The 25912-nt window shown below is 42.5% G+C and overlaps 2 long non-coding RNA genes across 3 annotated transcripts; both read left to right on the top strand.

The window, feature by feature from the left end:
• The first annotated feature begins 261 nt into the window (after nt 1-261).
• LOC139933840 (uncharacterized) lies at nt 262-9672 on the top strand. 2 transcript variants are annotated; one of them, XR_011785630.1, is made up of 4 exons: nt 262-1003; nt 1767-1859; nt 4648-4766; nt 9448-9672. It is a non-coding gene; the product is annotated as an uncharacterized lncRNA (long non-coding RNA). The 2 variants fall into 2 exon arrangements; XR_011785629.1 differs by lacking the exon at nt 9448-9672 and having other exon boundaries at nt 4648-4836.
• A 10489-nt stretch (nt 9673-20161) lies between these two features.
• LOC139949296 (uncharacterized) lies at nt 20162-23243 on the top strand. Its single transcript, XR_011787544.1, has 3 exons — nt 20162-21838; nt 21999-22110; nt 23158-23243. It is a non-coding gene; the product is annotated as an uncharacterized lncRNA (long non-coding RNA).
• Nucleotides 23244-25912: the final 2669 nt, after the last annotated feature.

The raw sequence follows: 25912 nt of genomic DNA, 5'->3' as shown, positions 1-25912 counted from the left end.
TATCGGTTTTTCTTCGTTATTATGTTGACTTTATTTTTACTTTTATATATGTTGTTAATTAGTATTACATTTTTAACAACATATGTCATTTTTATGGTCATAAACTATATTAAACTAAAGTAATGGACGTTACAAAACCTCCCCAACGTAAAACTCCATAAGGTTGGGACCACAATGGTCCCGGAAGTTCAAATCTGCGCGAGACTTGCACAGTCTATACCCAAATTTTGATCCACCGCTATTGACCGAAAAATGTAAAAATATGCCATGATGTTTCAGTGAAACACCACAAACGGTAAATGAAAACGTGTATATTCACAATTCTTGTCTCCAATGATTCAACTTTACACGAAGGCAACGGTGCAGAGGGGCGGTACCGCACGTTCTGTATACACAGAGATCTAATCCTGCTCGTTAATCGGCCGTCCAACTGGAGGTCTCCTTTCTTTTTCCACTGGTCAGACAGGGGCCGGTATTCTTTTGTTACTCTGCGGTTTTGCTTGCTCCTTCTCTCCCTTCCTCCACGGTTATACCGCAGTCTATCAAAGCAAGGCGCTGGGGACGAGCGAAAAAAATAGTTTTTGATTTTCGCGCCGCACGGCGCCCTCAGTGTTGACCATTTCGTCACTCACGTCTGTGATCTTCGAATTCAAGCTGTTCCAATCTGTATGTGCAGGGATAGAACGATGATTATTTACTTAATTTACTTAACTTTGCTTTACATAATATACCTGATTTCTGCAATGTGTGATGTAGAAGCGAGATTCATGTCCTCAAGTCTGGTATTGAGCTTCTGTGTGGTGTGCTTGGCAGTTGAAGTCCACAAGATCATACCGAATACGACACATCATGTTTCCAGTACAACAAGAACACCATGGATAACAACGCTGCTGTTGTTGTGTGGGCTTTACAAAGAGACCCCTCGTTGTTTGGTCGCCATCTTTCTTGAGCTGGTAAGGACGCCGATAACTGATGCTGCAGTTCCAAAACGCACCAAGAAAGGGTAATAAATTTTTAATTTTGTTTTTACTTCCTGTGGAAATTCACTTCCGTAAAACCACTGGTACTTCCGTGAACGGTACTATTTGGTTCTTCGTACTTAAAGGGTCTATGTACTTTTTCCTAACAAAAACACAATGTCCACAGATTTACATCAAACTTACACGATTGAAGATTAAGATAGTAGAAAGCTTCCCTTGAAATTTTACTTACTGAGGTGCTGCAGTTTTTGAGAAATAAGTAAAAGTAATAATTTTCGTCTCAGTATTAGCATGTAAAAATGTATTGACCAATTATGCTATGGTTTTGGTATACTATCATGACTGGTTAAGGGGATTTTACATTCTCAAATAATTTTGGTCTCATGATGAGACCAAAATTATTCTGTGACTTGTTTTACTCATTTCTCAAAAACTACACAACCTTAGTTAGTAATATTTCAAGGGAAGCTTTCCACTATCTTCAAACCCTGTAAGTTTACTGTAAATCTGTGGACATTTTGAAAAAGTACCCAAATCATTTAAAACATGTAGGGCGCGTTTCATTTCATCCATGCTCAAAGTCAAAGTCATGACGTAAACGAATTTTTACAAAAAAGGAGGTATCTCATTGAGGTAAATTAGATACTATGTTATTTCATATCAAATGAAAAAAAAGGAATAAACTACAATAAATAATGGTTAACATGTTTCCATGATGTTGTATGTAAAAATAACCAAATCTGGCCCATTCAATGGAAGTTCTCACTTCTCATACTTTATTTGCAGATGTGGTTGAACTACCAAGATGCTTCCCATGTGATGGGAAATCAACACAATCATTATTTGTGTCGGATCTGCACTCAAACTTGCAAGAATCAGGTAAGGGAGAATAATTATCCAGAAATGGATCAAATGCCTCAAATTTGTCACCGTGTGAGGCAGTCTTAATAGTGTGGCGAGCAATTGCAAACTATTGCAAGCAAATTACAATTTGATCCTTGGCCTAACTATTCTCTAGGCTTGAAGACCATCGAGGGGTCTAAAGGCTGTGAGACGAGGTCCGTTTTGGAGGAAATATACCGCCGATTGCGTAATGATCAGTGTAATTCTGTTAGGTACACAACTCAAGTTACACGTAAGCAGAGAAACCTTGACAAATTGGCTGTCGGTAAAACTGATCACCAGATCCTTTATTGCACAATCAATATTCAATCAAATCATATACATAATTGGGCAGGGATTCGTTTATTAAGCACCTTTTTCTCAGGGTCAATGAATATACCTCTCACAAAACATTAAATCAGTACTACTGCATACCCTACGAATACACCTAACCTTGCTCTAATGTAACCACAAGTAACCCTTTGTTAAACCCAAAAGTAACTCAAAGTAACCCTTTGCTTTATCAAAGCCACTCAAAGTAACCCTTTGCTATATCAAAAGTAACTCAAAGTAACCCCTTGCTAGACCCAAAGCCACTCTAAGTAACCCTTTGCTTTATCAAAAGTCATTCAAGTAACCCTTTGCTTTACCCAAAAGTAATTCAAGTAACCCTTTGCCTTATCAAAATAGTTCTAAGTAACCCTTTGCTAGACCCAAAGTAACCATGTAACCTGATGACGCCTACTTTGTAATCATGTAACCCTCTCTAGTACTTTTACTTTATATATCTGACAACCCTTATATTTGTGCAACCGCGGAGCACCAAATATCAGGTACAACCACCAATACAAGAAAACAACAAATACCCGAAAGTAACCACACCAAACCACACTTCCCGAACTGTGTTCACACTTACTGCAAACCAAAAGCTTTTGCAGTGTGCCTCTACACGTTCCTTGTGCAGTACAATAACCACGAAAACCCAGCTTAATTCATACACTACCAGAAGGTGTCCTTTACCTGGTCACAAGCCAAAGCATTTGCGACCGGAAACTATACACTCAACTAGCGTGTCACATAACCACAATCACAGCCTAACTTAATTCTTACACTACTAGAAGGTGTTCTTTACCTCGACACAAGCCAAAGCATTTGTGACTGGAAACGTTACACTCGACTAGTGTGTCACCATAACACAATTACATGAAAATACACCTAGAAATACTCTTATATACTAATAACTTATGCAATAACAATTCCGTAGACCCCCCGGCCTATCATATAAGAGTACAAAATAAACACGTATAAGACCCCTGGCCATCACATACAAATGCAAGAATGAACTTGGTATAAGACTTCTGACCTATCAATTATCAATTAAAATGCAAGGATACAAGATATCTCCGATAATTGCAATCAAATCAAACTTACACACTCGTCTATCGTCCAACGTCGACAGCACCGCCAACAGACTTTTTTAAACTATTACAAGACTAAAACCCTAAATTGTCACTGCCCTATCCAAAGACAATCACCCAGGAACCTGTACTCTTAATAACCATGGTCTCACTACACAATGGAAAGACTACTAATATGCATGTCTTGCTCGAGTCACTTCACTAAACACACTGACCCGTGATGCACTCCCCGCTAACCCCCGGTGCCATGCCTCTACACACATGAGGTCCTAGGTCGCTAACTGCGCACGCACACCCCGCTTACCTGATCACTGCGCACGCGCACAAGGCCAGCCTGAGTCACTGCAAGCGTTTAGGCTCCACCCACTTGCATCGATCGCCCAGCCACACAGCAAACACATGCAACCACATGGACTACACTAAACAGTCACATGTCCGTCACATGCATTTCCGCTACAATAGTATTTTTATCACTTTCGGATGTAAACACGATTAGTCCTGCGCAGTTTTAATAGGTGTTCCATCACTTTTGTTGCTGTAGTTTGAAGTTGCTTTAGAGGTGGATTAAAAATGAATGGCTTGTTCAATGTCTTATTGTCCATGACAGAGTAGATGTCTGGGGTGGTAATGTACTGTTCCAGTATTTATAAACTGTTATGGGTTTGAATGAATATACCCCCGGAAGTGATTGAGAGTGCCCTCACCCGGTCAAACATAATTTTTAAAAATCAGTCATGATTGTTCTAAAACTACTATTTCTTTACATGTACATGTATGTTATCGCAATAGACCAATTGACTGAGTTGCATGCTGGTCTAGCTAGGGATCATGTGTGATCGAGTATGTATCACATTCAACAGTTAGCGCTTGTGCAATGGGTAATTGCAAAAGGGTGTATAGTATTGAAATTTTGTAACAATAATACTGCAGAAGTCGTGCAGCATCTCCTTATACAAGTAAGTCCATTCAAGATATTAATGGCCCATATTTCACATGATTCCTGAATGGGCCAGACAATCACTACATAAATTGTTGTTTCAAAGATCATGAGATCTTTTAAGAGGAAAAATAACAGTGTGCTGTACTTTAAAAATTTAAAGTGTACTCATCAATGAAGAAGAATAAGAGATAGAAAAAAGGATACAAAATTCCCCTCCTCAATGGAAAAACCCAAGGGCATTTAACAGACTGTTGTATATCAGGTGGTTGTTATACTGCTCTCCATTTTCTTAACAGAAAATAGGAATAAACTATTAAATAATGGTAAACTTGTGGGAACATGTATCCATAATGATGTAATTTTAAAATAACCACATCTGGCCCTATCAATGGAAGTTCTCACTTCTAATCTCATACTTTATTTTCAGATGTGGTTGAACTACCAAGATGCCATTATCTTCACATGCTCCTTGTTTGATGGGAAATGAAGCGTCATCATTATTTGTGTCGGATCTGCACTTAACTTGCAAGAAGAAAATGGATTCAGGTCAGGAAAAATGTATCAAGACATTGATCCAATGCGCCAAATTTTTGACCGCGTGAGGGGGCAGTCTCAATAGTATTTGAATCAAGCAGTGATTGAGAGCGCCCTTACGCAATTAAAAACATGGTCCATTGTCAAAATCAGTCATGATTGTTCTAAAACTACCATTTATATACATGCACGTTATCACAATAGACCAATTGACTGAGGTGCATGCTGGTCTAGCTAGGGATCCTGTTTGATCCCTAGCTAGACCAGCATGCATCCTATTCAACAGTTAGCGCTTGCGCAATGGGTAATTGCAAAAGGGTCTATAGTGTTGAAATTTTGTATCAATAATACCGCAGAAGTCGTGCAGTATCACTTTGTAAGTCCATTCAAGATGAGTGGCCCATTTATATCATAAGTGTGTAAGGAAGACAGATAAAAGCCCTCAAGAAAATTGTAGATTATTAGTCAGAAATAGTTGTCTTGAACTGGAGTATTTTTCTGGTAGGAGGTATTTGACTCTTGAGCGTTTAGTTTTGTTTTGTTTATTTTGAGACTTGAACTTATGTAGTATTACTTGGGTATGAATAAGTATTACAAGCATTATGTATTTTATGTCAGAGGCTGGTCTATACCAGAGTGGGGCCTTAAGCAACCTCTACCCCCTCAGCTGTCTTCCTCCTTATCTTGCTTTTGACTCACTTCTTCTCACTGTGCTCATTCTCAATTCCCTTTTCACTTCTCAATGAGCATCTTGCCAGTTTAGTATTAGTTTTTGTTTAGCGTAGTTAGCGTAATAGGCGCGGGACCCTGTAATGGTCGACACTTCATTGACATCAGTGGGAGTATCTGCTGGCAGGAAAGGCGGGTTGTTTTCCATAACCCTCTTTGGGTGAAATTGCTAATCTTCCTCAAGTGAACAGGGCCCTGTTAGCCTTGGATGACAACCTGTCTTTGAGTGACATCCCCCTGAATGAAACAGAGCCTTCAATAAGGTTTAGTAACATGACTCCTTCTGGATGTGTGTGTAGTAAGGTTCAGTCTGACTATCATCCAATAGATTCATAAATATTTTGTCTTTCTTTTTTGTGGGAGTTATCTGACTCATAGACGAATGAAATTGAAGGCCTTGTATCCATTGAGTTGTGTGATATCTTGATGTACTGTACATATGTAGTGAAGTTTCTGCTTCAATCTGTCTCTGTGACAGGTGTTGAAGGCAGTGGGAATTTGAATAGTGGATGGTTGAATGAAGGGCTATGTGTGGAGGCTTTTGGTGTCTGGTGTGGGTTAGGGTGCTTGTGCTCTTCTTGTTAGCTCTGTGAACAATCCAAGTAACCACGTTCTTTGATTTCATTCTCTATTTCATGAAGGCTGTTTCATTACTGTATGTAACAGCCTACTCTCTGATGATGTCTGTCTGTCCTTAGCCTTGCTCAAGGCAGTCGCATCATTCGCTACGAAAAGACGCCGCTGTAAACCCACCCATACATTGTGCGTAGTGTGTGTAATCAAATCGCAAGACCCAACCGTTATATACACTGCCACATCTCTCAACACCTGTCGTACGACTACTGCGCACAAGTCGAGGTTGATCAAAGTGGGGTTAGATTCTACTGGGATAATTAGCCTTGAATCGATTTTAAAGAAACGGTTGCTACTATCGAATCATATTTGCAATTGTAGATAAACCAGGTAGAACTTCACAGCTATTTTATGATGTTGATGTTCGTAGTGCAAGTGTGATCAAACAGCATCCATACCAGTGTTCTTCACACACGTAAATCGGCAGAGCAGACTGCCCTCCTTAAATTTATGCCGCCCTGTTAAAATTAATGGCCGCCATGCCAAAAAAAGGACAGAGAGACCATTTTTAGACTTCATTTAATAAGATCAACCGATTACCTGACAAGCCAAAACCAACTTCAAAACTGCAACATCAGAAATACGATTGTAAACAAATGTTAAAACATGATGGATGTACAGATGGCCACATGGCTCATACCACGCACACCGACAACGTCGCTGCATGGAAATACCCACTGTGTATGCATGCATCTAATAAGATCAAACGAGTACCTGACAAGCCAAAACCAACTTCAAAACTACAGCATCAGAAATGCGATCATAATCAAAAGTTAAAACATGATGTACAGATGGCCACATGGCTCATACCAAGCACACCGTCGACGTCGCTGCATGGAAATACCCACTGTATGCATGCATCTAATAAGATCAAACGAGTACCTGACAAGCCAAAACCTACTTCAAACTGCAACATCAGAAATGCGATCGTAAACAAATGTTAAAACATGATGGATGTACAGATGGCCACATGGCTCATACCACGCACACCGACAACGTCGCTGCATGGAAATACCCACTGTGTATGCATGCATCTAATAAGATCAAACGAATACCTGACAAGCCAAAACCTACTTCAAAACTGCAACATCAGAAATGCGATCGTAAATAAATGTTAAAACATGATGTACAGATGGCCACATGGCTCATACCAAGCACATAGCGACGTTGCTGCATGGAAATACCCACTGTATGCATGCATCTTATAAGATCAACCGATTACCTGACAAGCCAAAACCAACTTCAAAACTGCAACATCAGAAGTACGATTGTAAACAAATGTTAAAACATGATGGATGTACAGATGGCCACATGGCTCATACCACGCACACCGACAACGTCGCTGCATGGAAATACCCACTGTGTATGCATGCATCTAATAAGATCAAACGAGTACCTGACAAGCCAAAACCAACTTCAAAACTACAGCATCAGAAATGCGATCATAATCAAACGTTAAAACATGATGTACAGATGGCCACATGGCTCATACCAAGCACACCGTCGACGTTGCTGCATGGAAATACCCACTGTATGCATGCATCTAATAAGATCAAACGAAAACCTGACAAGCCAAAACCTACTTCAAAACTGCAACATCAGAAATGCGATCGTAAATAAGTGTTAAAACATGATGTACAGATGGCCACATGGCTCATACCAAGCACATAGCGACGTCGCTGTATGGAAATACCCACTGTATGCATGCATCTAATAAGATCAAACGAGTACCTGACAAGCCAAAACCTACTTCAAACTGCAACATCAGAAATACGATTGTAAACAAATGTTAAAACATGATGGATGTACAGATGGCCACATGGCTCATACCACGCACACCGACAACGTCACTGCATGGAAATACCCACTGTATGCATGCATCTAATAAGATCAAACGAGTACCTGACAAGCCAAAACCTACTTCAAACTGCAACATCCGAAATGCAATCGTAAACAAATGTTAAAACATGATGTACAGATGGCCACATGGCTCATACCAAGCACATAGCGACGTCGCTGCATGGAAATACCCACTGTATGCATGCATCTAATAAGATCAAACGAGTACCTGACAAGCCAAAACCAACTTCAAAACTACAGCATCAGAAATACGATTGTAAACAAATGTTAAAACATGATGGATGTACAGATGGCCACATGGCTCATACCACGCACACCGACAACGTCGCTGCATGGAAATACCCACTGTATGCATGCATCTAATAAGATCAAACGAGTACCTGACAAGCCAAAACCTACTTCAAACTGCAACATCAGAAATGTGATCGTAAACAAATGTTAAAACATGATGTACAGATGGCCACATGGCTCATACCACGCACACCGTCGAAGTCGCTGCACGGAAATACCCACTGTATGCATGCATCTAATAAGATCAAACGAGTAACTGATTAGCCAAAACCAACTTCAAAACTACAGCATCACAATACGCACGTTCACAATAAGTTTGTGAACGTGCGTATTTTGTTGGAGTCTATCAACGGCCAATCACAGCGTGCGGATTGTTTATGCAATTTGATTACGTCATGCCGCCCTCCTAAAAAAAAAGTCTGTGGAGAACACTGCGAGTTGGTCTGTAAAGAGCACTTGTAACCGGGTTTTTTCAAAGACCAACTCAACCGATCCAAGGCATTGTGTTCCTTTAAGGGTTTTTGAGCTTAGAACCAGTACTGTTGGCTACTGATTTCGGTAAACCTTTTAAGTTGGTAGTTGATGCCAGTGATGTTGGTGTAGGTGCTGTACACCAAATGAGTTATTTCTCCGATTTCTCTCTAGATAAACACCACGTCCGCCACTGACCAACTTCACTGACATTATGGTAATGAGTGGGAATTCTTTCTTCACGTGTATTATAGTAATGAGTCAGTAGCTTCAACACGGACCCTACAAGGCTGTCAGCCTACAGCCTTCGCATACAACTTTTGTACAGGGGGCGTTGTGTTGTGCGATTCGGTTACACACATTACGCACAGTGTATACGGGTGGGTTTTAACAGCGGCGGTCTTTTTTCAGAGTCAATAATTCAACTGCCTTGAGCAAGGCTTGTCTGTCCTCGATGCCTTTTTCTTTGTGTGCTTCTTGTGTGATTGAAATTCAAGCGAGATGAAAAATTTGGGTCAAGAATCTGCACTAAAGCATGTGTACATGTTAAGTTTGAGACCTTAATGTAGTAGACTTGAGTATTAATAAGTAATATAAGCATGATCTATCTTGTGTGAGAGGCTGGTCTATACCAGAGTGGGGCCTTAAGCAACCTCTACCCCCTCAGCTGTCTTCTTCCTTATCTTGCCTTTGACTCATTTCTTCTCAGTCTGTCTACTTCATGAAACCGTGAAATCCAGTCGTAATGCACACGCAAGTACCTCGGTGCCCAGGGATGGCCTTTTGTACCGGAGCGTAGGGTAAGTGACTTAACCATCTCCGGGCGTTCTCTCCCCGACGGACCCGTGGGGGCCGCCTCCAGAAGTTCTTGGGGTCCTGAGGTCAAGTCTCCAAACGGTGGGTCCTGGAAATGAATTGGCGCTCTTGTTAACAAGGACGGGCTTGTTATAAACACAGAGAAACCCACCCTATCCCCTCGCAGGTTGCAACCTTTCTCGGTGCGTCCCTCGACCTGCGCAAGGGATTGGCCCGCCCATCAGAGGAACGCCTGCTGAACCTTCAGCAGTGCGTGTCCCTCTTCCTCCCAGCAATGGTGGCGTCGCCTCTGGCCTGGCTCAGTCTGTTGCGTTTCTTGGCCAGTATGGTGGCTTTGGTGGATTTTTGCAGGCTGAGAATGAGACCAATTCAACTTCATCTTGCCCATCCGGCACCCAATCCACCACCTAATGCCAACCACGCCCTGGCTAGTGCCCCACCTTTGATGGTGGCTAGTCGAAGCGAACATTTCGCAGGGCCATGTTTTCCGCCAGCCCTGTCCGTCGCTGACAGTCACAAGTAACGCTTCGCACCTTGGATGGGCGGCAACCCTCCAGCCGTGGCAGACCACGGGTGTGTGGGGTTCTGAGCACCAATCATCCCACTTCAACGTCCTGGAGATGTTAGCATTCTCCAACGCACTGCGACATTTCCAGTCGGACGGCAGGGGACATGCGGTCCTGGTGAGGTGTGACAATGCCACAATTGTGGCTTACATCAATCACCAGTGGGACACCTGGTCGGGGAGCCTGTGTGCACTGGCTTGGGACCTCATCCACTAATGTATACAGCGGCCGACAGCACTGTAAGCAGTCCACATCCAAGGCTTGGAGAATGTCACCTCAAGGGGCTGGATTGCCCCTACAGAGTGGTCGCTGCTCCCACAAGTGGCCTGATTGTTCTTTCACCTGATCGACAGGCCGCACGTGGACCTGTGCCCGTCACATGGACCTGTGCCCCTCACATGCAAACAACCAACTACTACGCAAGGGGTCCAGACACCAACGCATGGAAAATCGATGCTCTATCAGTGCAATGGGTTGGCCTACTGGCCTATGCATTCCCACCCATCTCGCTGGTCTGTCAGGTACTGACCAAGATCAGTCTATGGTCAGTCTATGGTATTTATGGTCAGTCTATGGTCGGTCTATGGTCGGTCTATGGTCAGTCTATGGTCAGTCTATGGTCAGTCTATGGTCAGTCTATGGTCAGTCTATGGTCAGTCTATGGTCAGTCTATGGTCAGTCTCTGGTCAGAACTGGTGTATACAGCGGGGGACAGCACTGTCAGCAGTCCACATTCCATGCTTGGAGAACGTCACAGCCAATGCTCTATCAAGGGGCTGGATTGCCCCATCAGAGTGGTCGCTGCTCCCACAAGTGGCCCGATCGTTCTTTTACCTGATCGACCGGCCGCAGGCGACCCTGTACCCCTCACATGCGAACAACCAACTACTGCGCAAGTGGCCCAGACCCCACTGCATGGAAGTTAGTGCAATGGGATGGCCTACTGGCCTATGCATTCCCACCCATCTCACTTGTCTCTTAGGTACTGACCAAGATCGAGCAGGAGGACTTCAGGGTCTTCCTCATTCGCCAATAGTGGTTTTCACGACTTGTCAAGCTCCTGTTCCACCGCTCGGTGATCTTACCGTAAGGTCCTCCCAATACGTCTCTAGGGGAGCTGGCAGATTTCCTGGTTTTTCTTCTGGACAGCGGCCTCACCATGGGAACGGTAAGGAATTACCGGTCAGCCGTCGCTGCAATCCACCCGGGTTCCCGAACGGTTCTTTCGTCTCGGAAAATGGGGCCATCAGATCAAGGGGATGTTCATTACCCGTCCTCCAGTATGCAAGCTTGTCCCGCCGTGGGACCACTTTAGCGTACTATGTAATTATGTAAGTTTGTAAGTATTTAAGTACCGTTACAATAAACAACTATGTTATTATGTAAGTTTTAAAACGGAGCTGAAACCATTACAGTATGTAAGTTTGCTAGTATTTAAGTATTAAACGGGGCTGGAAACCGTTACAATAAATAAGTATGTAATTATGTAAGTTTTAAAACGGGGCTGGAAACCGTTACAGTATGTAAGTTAGTAAGTATTTAAGTATTAAACGGGGCTGGAAACCGTTACAGTATGTAAGTTTGTAAGTATTTAAGTATTAAACGGGGCTGGAAACCGTTACAATAAATAAGTATGTAATTATGTAAGTTTTAAAACGGGGCTGGAAACCGTTACAATAAATAAGTATGTTATTATGTAAGTTTTGAAACGGGGCTGGAAACCGTTACAGTATGTAAGTTTGTAAGTATTTAAGTATTAAACGGGGCTGGAAACCGTTACAATAAATAAGTATGTAATTATGTAAGTTTTAAAACGGTGCTGGAAACCGTTACAGTATGTAAGTTTGTTAGTATTTAAGTATTAGACGGGGCTGGAAACCGTTACAATAAGTAAGTATGTAATTATGTAAGTTTTCAAACGGGGCTGGTAACCGTTACAGTATGTAAGTTTGTAAGTATTTAAGTATTAAACGGGGCTGGAAACCGTTACAATAAATAAGTATGTAGTTATGTAAGTTTTCAAACGGGGCTGGAAACCGTTACAGTATGTAAGTTTGTTAGTATTTAAGTATTAGACGGGGCTGGAAACCGTTACAATAAATAAGTATGTAGTTATGTAAGTTTTCAAACGGGGCTGGAAACCGTTAAAGTATGTAAGTTTGTAAGTATTTAAGTATTAAACGGGGCTGGAAACCGTTACAATAAATAAGTATGTAGTTATGTAAGTTTTCAAACGGGGCTGGAAACCGTTACAGTATGTAAGTTTGTTAGTATTTAAGTATCAGACGGGGCTGGAAACCGTTACAATAAATAAGTATGTAATCATGTAAGTTTTCAAACGGGGCTGGAAACCGTTACAGTAAGTAAGTTTGTAAGTATTTAAGTATTAAACGGGGCTGGAAACCGTTACAATAAATAAGTATGTAATTATGTAAGTTTTAAAACGGGGCTGGAAACCGTTACAGTATGTAAGTTTGTAAGTATTTAAGTATTAAACGGGGCTGGAAACCGTTACAATAAATAAGTATGTAATTATGTAAGTTTTAAAACGGTGCTGGAAACCGTTACAATAAATAAGTGTGTAGTTATGTAAGTTTTCAAACGGGGCTGGAAACCGTTACAGTATGTAAGTTTGTTTGTATTTAAGTATTAGACGGGGCTGGAAACCGTTACAATAAGTAAGTGTGTAATTATGTAAGTTTTCAAACGGGGCTGGAAACCGTTACAGTAAGTAAGTTTGCTAGTATTTAAGTATTAAACGGGGCTGGAAACCGTTACAATAAATAAGTATGTAATTATGTAAGTTTAAAACGGGGCTGGAAACCGTTACAGTATGTAAGTTTGTAAGTATTTAACTATTAAACGGGGCTGGAAACCGTTACAATAAATAAGTATGTAATTATGTAAGTTTTAAAACGGTGCTGGAAACCGTTATAATAAATAAGTATGTAATTATGTAAATTTTCAAACGGGGCTGGAAACCGTTACAGTATGTAAGTTTGTAAGTATTTAAGTATTAAACGGGGCTGGAAACCGTTACAATAAATAAGTATGTAATTATGTAAGTTTCAAAACGGGGCTGGAACCCGTTACAATATCTAAGTTTGTAAGTATTTAAGTATTAAACGGGGCTGGAAACCGTTACAATAAATAAGCATGTAATTATGTAAGTTTTCAAACGGGGCTGGAAACCGTTACAGTATGTAAGTTTGTAAGTATTTAAGTATTAAACGGGGCTGGAAACCGTTACAATAAATAAGTATGTAATTTTGTAAGTTTTCAAACGGGGCTGGAAACCGTTACAGTATGTAAGTTTGTAAGTAGTTAAGTATTGAACGGGGCTGGAAACCGTTACAATAAATAAGTATGTAATTATGTAAGGTTTCAAACGGGGCTGGAAAACGTTACAGTATGTAATTTTGTAAGTATTTAAGTATTGAACGGGGCTGGAAACCGTTACAATAAATAAGTATGTAATTATGTAAGTTTTCAAACGGGGCTGGAACCCGTTACAATATCTAAGTTTGTAAGTATTTAAGTATTAAACGGGGCTGGAAACCGTTACAATAAATAAGCATGTAATTATGTAAGTTTTCAAACGGGGCTGGAAACCGTTTACAGTATGTAAGTTTGTAAGTATTTAAGTATTGAACGGGGCTGGAAACCGTTACAATAAATAAGTATGTAATTATGTAAGTTTTCAAACGGGGCTGTAAACCGTTACAATAAATAAGTATGTAGTTATGTAAGTTTTAAAACGGGGCTGGAAACCGTTACAGTATGTAAGTATTTAAGTATTAAACGGGGCTGGAAACCGTTACAATAAATAAGTATGTAATTATGTAAGTTTCAAAACGGGGCTTGACACCGTTACAATAAATAAGTATGTAGTTATGTAACTTTTAAAACGGGGCTGGAAACCGTTACAGTATGTAAGTTTGTTAGTATTTAATTATTAAACGGGGCTGGAAACCGTTACAAGAAATAAGTATGTATTTATGTAAGTTTGTAAACGGGGCTGGAAACCGTTACAATAAATAAGTATGTAATTATGTAAGTTTTAAAACGGGGCTGGAAACCGTTACAGTATGTAAGTTTGTAAGTATTTAAGTATTAAACGGGGCTGGAAACCGTTACAATAAATAAGTATGTAATTATGTAAGTTTTAAAACGGAGCTGGAAACCGTTACAGTATACAGTATTTAAGTATTAAACGGGGCTGGAAACCGTTAAAATAAATAAGTATGTAATTATGTAAGTTTTAAAACGGAGCTGGTAACCGTTACAGTATACCCCCTAACCCCTTAACCCAATAACCCTAACCCTCTAACCCCTAACCCCCTAACCCAATAACCCTCTAACCCCCTACCCTCTAACCCTCTAACCCTCTAAACTCCTAACCCCTCAACCCTCTAACCACCTAAATTATAACCCCCTAACCCCCAAACTTCTAAAAATCTAACCCTCTAACCTTCTAACCCTCCTACCCTATAACCCAATAACCCTAACCCTCTAACCCCTAGCCCCCTAACCCAATAACCCTCTAACCCCCTACCCTCTAACCCTCTAACCCTCTAACCCTCTAACCCCCTAAACTCCTAACCCCTCAACCCTCTAACCACCTAAATTATAACCCCCTAACCCCCCAACTTCTAAAAATCTAACCCTCTAACATTCTAACCCTCCTACCCTATAACCCAATAACCCTAACCCTCTAACCCCTAGCCCCCTAACTCAATAACCCTCTAACCCCCTAACCCTCTAACCCTCTAACCCTCTAACCCTCTAACCCTCTAACCACCTAACCCCTTAACCCTCTAACCCTCTAACCCTCTAACCCCCTGACCCTCAAACCCTCTAACCCTCTAACCCTCTAACCCCTAACCCTCTAACCCTCTAACCCTCTAATCCTCTAACCCTCTAACCCTCTAACCCTCTAACCCTCTAACCCTCTAACTCTCTAACCATCTAACCCTCTAACCCCTAACCCCTTAACCCCTTAACCATCTTACCTAATAACCCAATAACCCTCTAACCCTTTAACCCTCTAACCCCCTAATCCCCTAACCCCTCAACCCCCTAACCACCTAATTATAACCCCCTAACCCCCTAACCCCCAAACTTCTAAACATCTAACATCTAACCCTCTAACCTTCTAACCCTCCTACCCTATAACCCTCTAACCCTCTAACCCCCTAACCCTTTAACCCTCTAACCCCCCTAACCCCCAACCCTATAACCCTCTAACTCTCTAACCCTCTAACCCCCCTAACCCTCTAACCCTCTAACTCTCTAACCCTCTAACTCTCTAACCCTCTAACCCCTAACCCCTTAACCCCCTAACCCCTTAACCCAATAACCCTAACCCTCTAACCCCTAACCCCCTAACCCAATAACCCTTTAACCCCCTAACCCTCTAACCCTCTAACCCCCTAATCCCCTAACCCCTCAACCCCCTAACCACCTAATTATAACCCCCTAACCCCCAAACTTCTAAACTTCTAAACATCTAACCCTCTAACCTTCTAACCCTCCTACCCAATAACCCTCTAACCCCCTAACCCTCTAACCCTCTAACCCCCCCCTAACCCTCTAACCCTCTAACCCTCTAACCCTCTAACCCTCTTACTCTCTAACCCTCAAACTCCTAACCCCTAACCCCTTAACCCAATTACCCTAACCCTCTAACCCCTAACCCCCTAACCCAATAATCCTCTAACCCCCTAACCCTCTAACCCTCTAACCCTCTAACCCTCTAACCCTCTAACCCTCTAACCCTCTAACCCCCTAATCCCGTAACCCCTCAACCCCCTAACCACCTAAATATAACCCCCTAACCCCCTAATCCCCAAACTTCTAAACATCTAACCCTCTAACCTTCTAACCCTCCTACCCTATAACCCTCTAACTCTCTAACCCTCTAACCCTCTAACCCCCCCCCCTAACCCTCTAACCCTCTAACCCTCTAACCCTCTAACCCTCTAACCCTCTAACCCTCTAACCCTCTAACTTTGTAACCCTCTAACTCTCTAACCCTCTAACCCCTAACCCCTTAACCCCCTAACCCAATAACCCTAACCCTCTAACCCCTAACCCAATAACCCTTTAACCCCCTAACCCTCTAACCCTCTAACCCTCTAACCCTCTAACCCTCTAACTCTCTAACCCTCTAACCCCTAACCCCTTAACCCCCTAACCCCTTAACCCAATAACCCTAACCCTCTAACCCCTAACCCCCTAACCCAATAACCCTTTAACCCCCTAACCCTCTAACCCCCTAATCCCCTAACCCCTCCACCCCCTTACCACCTAATTATAACCCCCTAACCCCCTAACCCCCAAACTTCTAAACTTCTAAACATCTAACCCCCTAACCCTCTAACCCCCTAACCCTCTAACCCTCTAACCCCCCTAACCCCCCTAACCCTCTAACCCTCTAACCCTCTAACCCTCTAGCACTCTAACCCTCTTACTCTATAACCCTCTAACTCCTAACCCCTTAACCCCCTAACCCAATTACCCTAACCCTCTAACCCCTAACCCCTTAACCCAATAACCCTCTAACCCCCTAACCCTCTAACCCTCTAACCCTCTAACCCTCTAACCCTCTAACCCTCTAACCCCCTAACCCCTCAACCCCCTAACCACCTAATTATAACCCCCTAACCCCCTAACCCCCAAACTTGTAAACATCTAACCCTCTAACCTTCTAACCCTCCTACCCTATAACCCTCTAACCCTCTAACCCCCTAACCCTTTAACCCTCTAACCCCCCTAACCCCTAACCCTCTAACCCTCTAACCCTCTAACCCTCTAACCCCTAACCCCCTAACCCCTTAACCCAATAACCCTAACCCTCGAACCCCTAACCCCCTTACCCAATAACCCTCTAACCCTCTAACCCTGCCCTCTAACCCTCTAACCCTCTAACCCTCTAACCACCTAACCCCCAACCCTCTAACCCTCTAACCCCCTAACCCCCTAACCCCCTAACTCCCAAACTTCTAAACATCTAGCCCTCTAACCTTCTAACCCTCCTACCCTATAACCCTCTAACTCTCTAACCCTCTAACCCTCCAACGTCTAACCTTCCTACCCCCTAACCCTCTAACTCTCCAACCCTCTTACCCCTAACCCCTTAACCCCCTAACCCCCTAACCCAATAACCCTAACCCCCTAACTCCTAACCCCTAACCCAATAACCCAATAACCCAATAACCCAATAACCCAATAACCCTCTAACACTCTAACCCTCTAACCCTGCCCTCTAACCCTGCCCTCTAACCCTCTAACTCCCTAATGATCTAACCCCCTACCCCCTAGCCATATAACTCTATAACCCTTACCCTCTAATCCTGTTACCCTACCCTGCCCTCTATCCTGTTACCCTAACCCTTTAACCCTCTAACCCCCTTATCCCCTAACCCCTTAACCCCCTAACCCGCTAATTATAACCCCAAACCCTCTAACCCCCAAACCTCTAAACCTCTAACCCTCTAACCCCCCTTACCCCCTAACCCTCTAACCCTTTAACCCCTAACCCCCTAACCCCCTAACCCCTTAACCCAATAACCCTAACCCTTGAACCCCTAACCCCCTTACCCAATAACCCTCTAACCCTCTAACCCTGCCCTCTAACCCTCTAACCCTCTAACCCTCTAACCCTCTAACCACCTAACCCCCAACCCTCTAACCCTCTAACCCCCTAACCCCCTAACTCCCAAACTTCTAAACATCTAGCCCTCTAACCTTCTAACCCTCCTACCCTATAACCCTCTAACTCTCTAACCCTCTAACCCTCCAACGTCTAACCTTCCTACCCCCTAACCCTCTAACTCTCCAACCCTCTTACCCCTAACCCCTTAACCCCCTAACCCCCTAACCCAATAACCCTAACCCCCTAACTCCTAACCCCTAACCCCCTAACCCAATAACCCAATAACCCAATAACCCAATAACCCAATAACCCTCTAACACTCTAACCCTCTAACCCTGCCCTCTAACCCTGCCCTCTAACCCTCTAACTCCCTAATGATCTAACCCCCTACCCCCTAGCCATATAACTCTATAACCCTTACCCTCTAATCCTCTTACCCTGCCCTCTAACCCTTTAACCCTCTAACCCCCTTATCCCCTAACCCCTTAACCCCCTAACCCGCTAATTATAACCCCAAACCCTCTAACCCCCAAACCTCTAAACCTCTAACCCTCTAACCTTCTAACCCTCCTACCCTTTAACCCTTTAACCCTCTAACTCTCTAACCCTCTAACCCTCTAACCCTCTCACCATCTAACCATCTAACCATCTAACCATATAACCCTCTAACCCTCTAACGCTCTTACCCTATAACCCTCTAACTCTCTAACCCTCTAACCTTTTTACCCCCCAACACCCTAACGCTCTTACCCCCTAACCCTATAACCCTAACCCTAACCCTCTAACCCTGCCCTCTAACCCTCTAACCCTCTAACCCTCTAACCCTCTAACCCTCTAATCCCATAATCCCATAACCCCTTAACCACCTTAACCCCTAAACCTATAACCCTCTAACTCTCCAACCCTCTAACCCTCCAACCCTCTAACCTTCCTACCCCCTTACCCTCTAACTCTCTAACCCTCTAACCTCTAACCCCTTAACCCCCTAACCCCCTAACCCAATAACCCTAACCCCTAACCCCCTAACCCCCTAACCCAATAACCCAATAACCCTCTAACACTCTAACCCTCTAACCCTGCCCTTTAACCCTGCCCTCTAACCCTCTAACTCCCTAATGATCTAACCCCCTACCCCCTAGCCATATAACCCTATAACCCTTACCCTCTAATCCTCTTACCCTGCCCTCTAACCCTTTAACCCTCTAACCCTCTAACCCCCTAATCTCCTAACCCCTTAACCCCCAACCCGCTAATTATAACCCCAAACCCTCTAACCCCCAAACCTCAAAACCTCTAACCCTCTTAACTTCTAACCCTCCTACCCTTTAACCCTTTAACCCTCTAACTCTCTAACCCTCTAACCCTCTAACCCTCTAACTCTCTCACCATCTAACCATATAACCCTCCAACCCTCTAACGTTCTTACCCTATAACCCTCTAACTCTCTAACTCTCTAACTCTCTAACCCTCTAACCTTTTACCCCCAACACCCTAACGCTCTTACCCCCTAACCCTCTAACCCTAACCCTCTAGCCCTCTAACCCTCTAACCCTCTAACCCTCTAACCCTCTAACCTTCTTACCCTCTAACTCCATAATCCCATAACCCCATAACCACCTAACCCCTAAACCTCTAACCCTCTAACCCTCTAACCTTCTAACCCTCTAACCCTCTAATCCCATAATCCCATAACCCCTTAACCACCTAACCCCTAAACCTCTAACCCAATAACCCTCTAACACTCTAACCCTCTAACCCTGCCCTCTAACCCTGCCCTCTAACCCTCTAACTCCCTAATGATCTAACCCCCTACCCCCTAGCCATATAACCCTATAACCCTTACCCTCTAATCCTCTTACCCTGCCCTCTAACCCTCTAACCCTCTAACCCTCTAACCCCCTAATCCCCTAACCCCTTAACCCCCTAACCCGCTAATTATAACCCCAAACCCTCTAACCCCCAAACCTCTAAACCTCTAAACCTCTAACCCTCTAACCTTCTAACCCTCCTACCCTTTAACCCTTTAACCCTCTAACTCTCTAACTCTCTAACCCTCTAACCCTCTAACCCTCTAACCCCCTCACCATCTAACCATATAACCCTCTAACCCTCTAACGCTCTTACCCTATAACCCTCTAACTCTCTAACCCTCTAACTTTTTACCCCCCAACACCCTAACGCTCTTACCCCCTAACCCTATAACCCCAACCCTAACCCTCTAGCCCTCTAACCCTGCCCTCTAACCCTCTAACCCTCTAACCCTCTAACCCTCTTATCCCATAATCCCATAACCCCTTAACCACCTAACCCCTAAACCTCTAACCCTCTAACCCTCTAACTCTCTAACCCTTTAACCCTCTAACTCTCTAACCCTTTAACCCTCTAACCCTCTTACCCTCTACTAACCCGGGGGTCTAAGGGCTAGGATTGACCGGGAATGTGTGCATGTACTGAGCCACTTCACACCTATGAAATGTCCCAGATGGTCAGCGTCTCCAACAGCCTCTCCTAGTCAAACTCCTACTGCCCGGCTTCACGTGCCGATCCCTGTTGCGAACTGTGGGCAGAGGTGTGATGGCGGGTTTCTGGCGCCTAAAAACCAGATTGCTCCGGGCAGATGGGGCTCGTAAGCCTAGGAAGGCAGCCCATCTAGGAGAAGGAAAACTCTGAATTCAAACCTGAGTAGGTGAGGTAAGAATATGCATGCCGTCAACAAGTACTGTCAGGCAGAGCTACCCGTAGCATAACCATCAAGTTGCAAAGCTGCCAAGGCAAAGGTACAAGCAGCAACTCGGGATATGAAAAACAACTGGTGGCTGAGAAAGGCTGAAGAGCTGCAAAGCTTTGCGGACACTAACAATGCTAAGGCCTTTTATGACTGTCTAAAGGAAATCTATGGCCCGACACAGTGCGGAACAAATCCTGTTCTTAGCCCGGACAATGAACAGCTGTACACGTCAACCAGAAGACATACTGCGACGGAGGAAAGACCGTTTTTGTAATATACTCAACCAACCATCTCGCGCTGATGAGGAAGCGATTGACCGAATAGAGCTAGACCAGCGAGCTAGACCACCCACCGACCATGGATGAGCTCGCCAAAGCTATCAAGAACACCAGCTCAGGAAAAGCTCCTGGCGCAGATGGCGTCCCCGCTGAGATCTTCAAGAAGGGTGGACCAGTGCTCCAGGCTGTTCTGCAGGACCTCTTTATTGATGGGTGAGCTACTTCAAGACTTCAAGGACGCCACTATAACTAATGTCTACAAGCGTAAAGGTGACCCGGCTCAGCTGTGGGAACCATCAAGGTTTCTCGCTGCTATCCATCGCTGGTAAAATCCTGGCAAAAATAATCCTATCTCGCCTGCAGTGCATATGTGAAGAAGTGCTTCCAGAAAGTCAGTGCAGTTTCCTCAGCAGAGACACACTCCAGCGCAGTCTTGAGAAGTATGGTTGCCCTCCAAAGCTAACCGCCCTCATCAAGGCTTTTCACACCGACCTGAAGGCGAGTGTCTCGGTGGCTAGCGAAAGATATTAACCCTTTGACGTGTAGCATGGAGTCAAACAAGTCTTTTGCTTGCACCTACTCTTTTTGCTCTCTTCCTAACAGCAGTGATCAAGGACATATGTCAAGACCTCACCAATGGCATGTACATCCGCACCAGATCGGACGGTGGCCTGTTAAATCTATCACGGCTGCATTCTCACCGAAGAACCCTTGAGAGATGTCTCTCAATCTCCTGTATGCCGAAGTCACTGCACTGGTAGCTTACTCACATCCTGACATTCAAGAAATCCTGTGCCGCTTTGCACAATCATCAGCAAGTGCCTTCGGGCTGTAAACCAACATCAAGAAGACAGAGATGCTATATCAACCTGCTCCTGGTCAAACCCCCATGGAGCCTGACATTCTGCTGGATCGGAGCCCACTCGACGTCGTCCAAACGTTCAAGTACCTTGGCTCCACTCTCGCAGTTGGAAACACCCTAGATGCAGAGCTCAATGGCAGGGTTAAGGCTGCAGCTGCGTCATTTGCTCACCTGATGACAACCTACTGTGGATGTAAGTATGTAAATGTTAGAACAGGCTGCAAATTGATACAGTATGTAGCAGTATGACCTTGGTATAAGTGAATCCAAAATTCAAAATTTTGTTTCTATCAATGTTGAAACCCTGTCTGAGGAACTTTTGAAGTTCTAAAATAATGCTGTTTCCTTTACAGGTCTACATTAGAGACATGGCATGACAAACACATAGGAGAATGAGATGATTAAAAACCTCTTCAACTGTTTGCTTTCTGCTCAAACTTTGCCTAGCGACACTGGAATGCTCAGGTAATACTGCTAAGAAGTATTAATAAAACAAAATCATAAGTGAAAGGTCAAACACATTTTTAAAAGGGCATCAGTATGTGGGCATGAGTGCTGGTGGAACAGGTGAATTACATACTTGTCTATGAAGAAGCTTTAGAGAAGGTAATGGTGGTGTTTATGTAAAATCTGTTTTCATTTTGTTTGTATTTACAGCAATGTCATATCTACGTGTTGATCCTACACTAACATAAAAGTGCTCAAGGCCAAAACTATTGTAATTTTGTCTGTATTGAACCATTTCATATTTGGTGAAATACACAAAGTCAACAGTGGAATTAAGATGAACAGATGGGAAGTTTAGAATGTTTCCATAATCAAGTTCAGGGGTTGGAAAAGCTTGTTGAGCTATAGTGTGGTAGGGTAACCAATAATTCTCTTTATATAACACCCCAAGCAGATCCTTGCCATTTGACTGGAGAGTTGTCCGTCACATAATAGCAAATGAAAGTACTGTCGCACGCTACATCACTCATCATGCATGTTTCATTCCATTCACTGTACATTTTTCTATACTACCAATTAGAACTATTGCACTGTGCCTAAAACATCACTGCGTGCGCGTGTCTTGTGTAATGCAGCTGTGTAACTGCAATGCACATAATACATTTGCCGTCTGCTTAAATCACAAAAAAAGCTGTAAGAACGCACAAGCTGTTGGTTGAATCCAACAGGCTGAACCAAAAGAAATGGTTGTTATGTCACATTTAGAAATTGTAGGCCTTAGCTTTATTTGTTTTGAGTGTTGTGTTCTTCAATCAAAATGACAATGGTCTACTTGGATGTAATGTAAAACAAGTAATGAATGCTTTTCGTTGTGCAATAATGCAAATACTGTCATTCATTTAAAGATGGACTGTTCCATTCAACTCGGCTCCGCATCGTTGAATAGAACATTCCATCTTTCAAATCATGAGTTGTATACTACTTCTTAGTATTTTGGAAAACTTTTCAGTTTTTGTTTACTTATGATTTTGTTTTTTGTTTTGTTTTTTACTTTGATTTTTGCAGTACTTTGATAACATCTTCTAGTTTATAACTCCTGAATTCATGAGAAAGCTGGCAATGGATTGCCTCCTCATTGGAAGAGACTGAAAGAGAACAAGTGAGGGTGTGCGGACTTCACTATAGAGATGGCTAACATAGCAATTTGAGGATGAGGCGGCCATGGACGCAAGTATACGCCGAATGGTGGTGGGAGAGAGCAGGCGTTGATGGCCGAAAGTAAACTTGGATCGATCTTCCAACACAGTTTAATAGTAAGTTATTTAATGTTGGGTCAAAATTAGTTCATGTTAATAATGTCTCTATAAAGGCACTGGACACTGTAAGTAATTACTCTAAGTAATTATTAGCATAAAGCCTTACTTAGTTATGAGTATGGAGAGCTGTTTGATAGTACAAAACATTGTGAGAAACAGCTCCTGCTGAAAGAAAGTAGTGTTTGAGAAAGATGTAATTTCTCACTGGAATATTTGAATTTGATTTTGAGGGCTAAATCAAGCATCTGAAAGCACACATATTGTGCAACAAGGGTACTTTTTTCTTCCATTATTCTCTTGCAACTTTTACGACCAATTGAACTCAAACTTTCACAGGTTTGTTACTTTATGCACCAAGTGAGACGACTGGTCTTTGACATTTACCAATAGGGTCCAGTGCCTTTAGAGACATTTCCATCATCAGTTTTCATGTCACTCAAATATTTGTTTCAACCTTGCCAAGTGCAATTCACAAATGCTTTTGAGCGAAGCAGCAAAATTAAAAATGACGATGCACACAAAAATACATGGACATTTTGTTTTTCCTTACTCTTGAACTAACACCAACTTTGTCAAAGCAAATTTTGTTACTTCTCAAAATGGCGGACCATTCAAGTTTACACAATAAAAGGAACACCACATACTTTTGATGATAAACCACTGTAAATAAATATACACTACTTTTAAAGGCAATGGATATTATTGGTCAAAGACTAGTTTTCTCACTTGGTGTATCTCAACATATGCATAAAATAACAAACCTGTGACAATTTGAGCCAAATCGGTCATCAAAGTTGCGAGATAATTATGAAAAAACACCCTTGTCACACCAAGTTGTGTGCTTTCAGATGCTCGATTTTGAGACCTCAAATTCTAAATCTGAGGTCTCAAAATCAAACCCGTGGAAAATTACTTCTTTCTCGAAAACTACGTTACTTCAGAGGAAGCCGTTTCTCAAAGTGTTTTTTACTACCAATCTCTCCCCATTACTCATTACCAAGTAAGGTTTTATGCTAACAACTATTTGGGTAATTACCAATAGTGCCCACTGCCTTTAAATTGTGTTTTATACCAGATTGATGTCTTTAAAAAACGTTTCAGCCCAAATCACCAACCCTAAAAGCAATGTGTCTCTTAAAGGCAGTGGACACGTTGGTAATTACTCAAAATTATTATGAGCATAAAACCTTACTTTGTAACGAGTAATGGGAAGAGGTGGATAGTATAAAATATTGTGAAAAACAGCTCCCTCTCAAGTGACGTAATTTTCGAGAAAGAAGTAATTTTCCACGAATTTGATTTCGAGGCACCTCCGATTTAGAATTTGAGGTCTCGGAGGCAAGCATCTGAAAGCACACAACTTTGTGTGACAAGGGTGTTATTCATTTTATTAATGCATCACGCAACTTCGACGACCAATTGAGCTATTTTATGCATATGGTGAGATACAACAACTGTGAATAACCAACAGTGTCCATTGTTTTTAAAGAGACACATTGCATTTGGAATGAGCACTTTTGGCCTTAAAACAAGCAGTTGTTAAATGATTCACTCATTGATGCCTCAAAGTTGTGTGATTTATCTTTAACTTTGTCAACTATAGTTCTACAGTTTTGCATTTTGTTGAGACAATTTGTGGACACCACAAAATTGTAAACTACTTTAGTTCACAAAGTAAGAGGAAATTCACACAGTTTTGAGGCACTACTTTTAGATTATGTTTCCTACAAGATTTATGTAATTTCAACACTTTCAAAGCCCAAATCACCCAATCTAAAATCAATGCGTCTCTTTAAGAAGGTTTTGACAAAGTTAAGTTGAATTACCACATGCTTTAAGAGGCACATTACATTTGGATTGTGGGCTTTGGGCAACACGCAGTTGTTTTGCGATGACTATTGTTGGAAAGATCCTTTAAAAGTAGATTAAAATGGTTCACTCCAAAATGTGTGGTTTTTACATTGACTTTGTGAACTAACATGGTCCGACAGTGGCATTTTGTTGAGCCAAATATGGGACACCACCTTTAAAGTTCACAATGTAAAAGGAAAACCTCATAGTTTTGAGGCACATTAGTGTCAATAATCTTACATGACATTGAAACGTCCAACCAGATTGCTGTTAAAACAAACGCTTCATAGCCCAAAGTGCCAATTCTAAAAGCAATGTGGATAGCTCAAAGACGCATTGCATTTGGAAGGGGCGTTTGGGCTTTAGATAGTGCTTGCTAGGAAACTAGAGATTTTAATTTCTAATTTCCTAGCAAGCACTATTAATAAACCACACAAATATACCAAGAATCTGTGTGGTAACCTTTTTTTAGTTTTGAAGAACAATTTTTGCAGACCATTAGTTCACAAGGTAAAAAGAAATCCACACAGATTTGAGCACATTAGTGTAAATAGTTTGTAGCCCTACTTCTTAGAACATGTTCCACCCAGATTCACATCATAACAAACGCTTTTGTTGCCCAAATGGGCAAATGTTGAATTACCTTACACTTA

Source organism: Asterias amurensis, chromosome 2, assembly GCF_032118995.1.
Source record: "Asterias amurensis chromosome 2, ASM3211899v1".
In the NCBI taxonomy this organism is placed as follows: Eukaryota; Metazoa; Echinodermata; class Asteroidea; order Forcipulatida; family Asteriidae; genus Asterias; species Asterias amurensis.
This window is presented reverse-complemented; position numbering and strand designations above follow the sequence as displayed.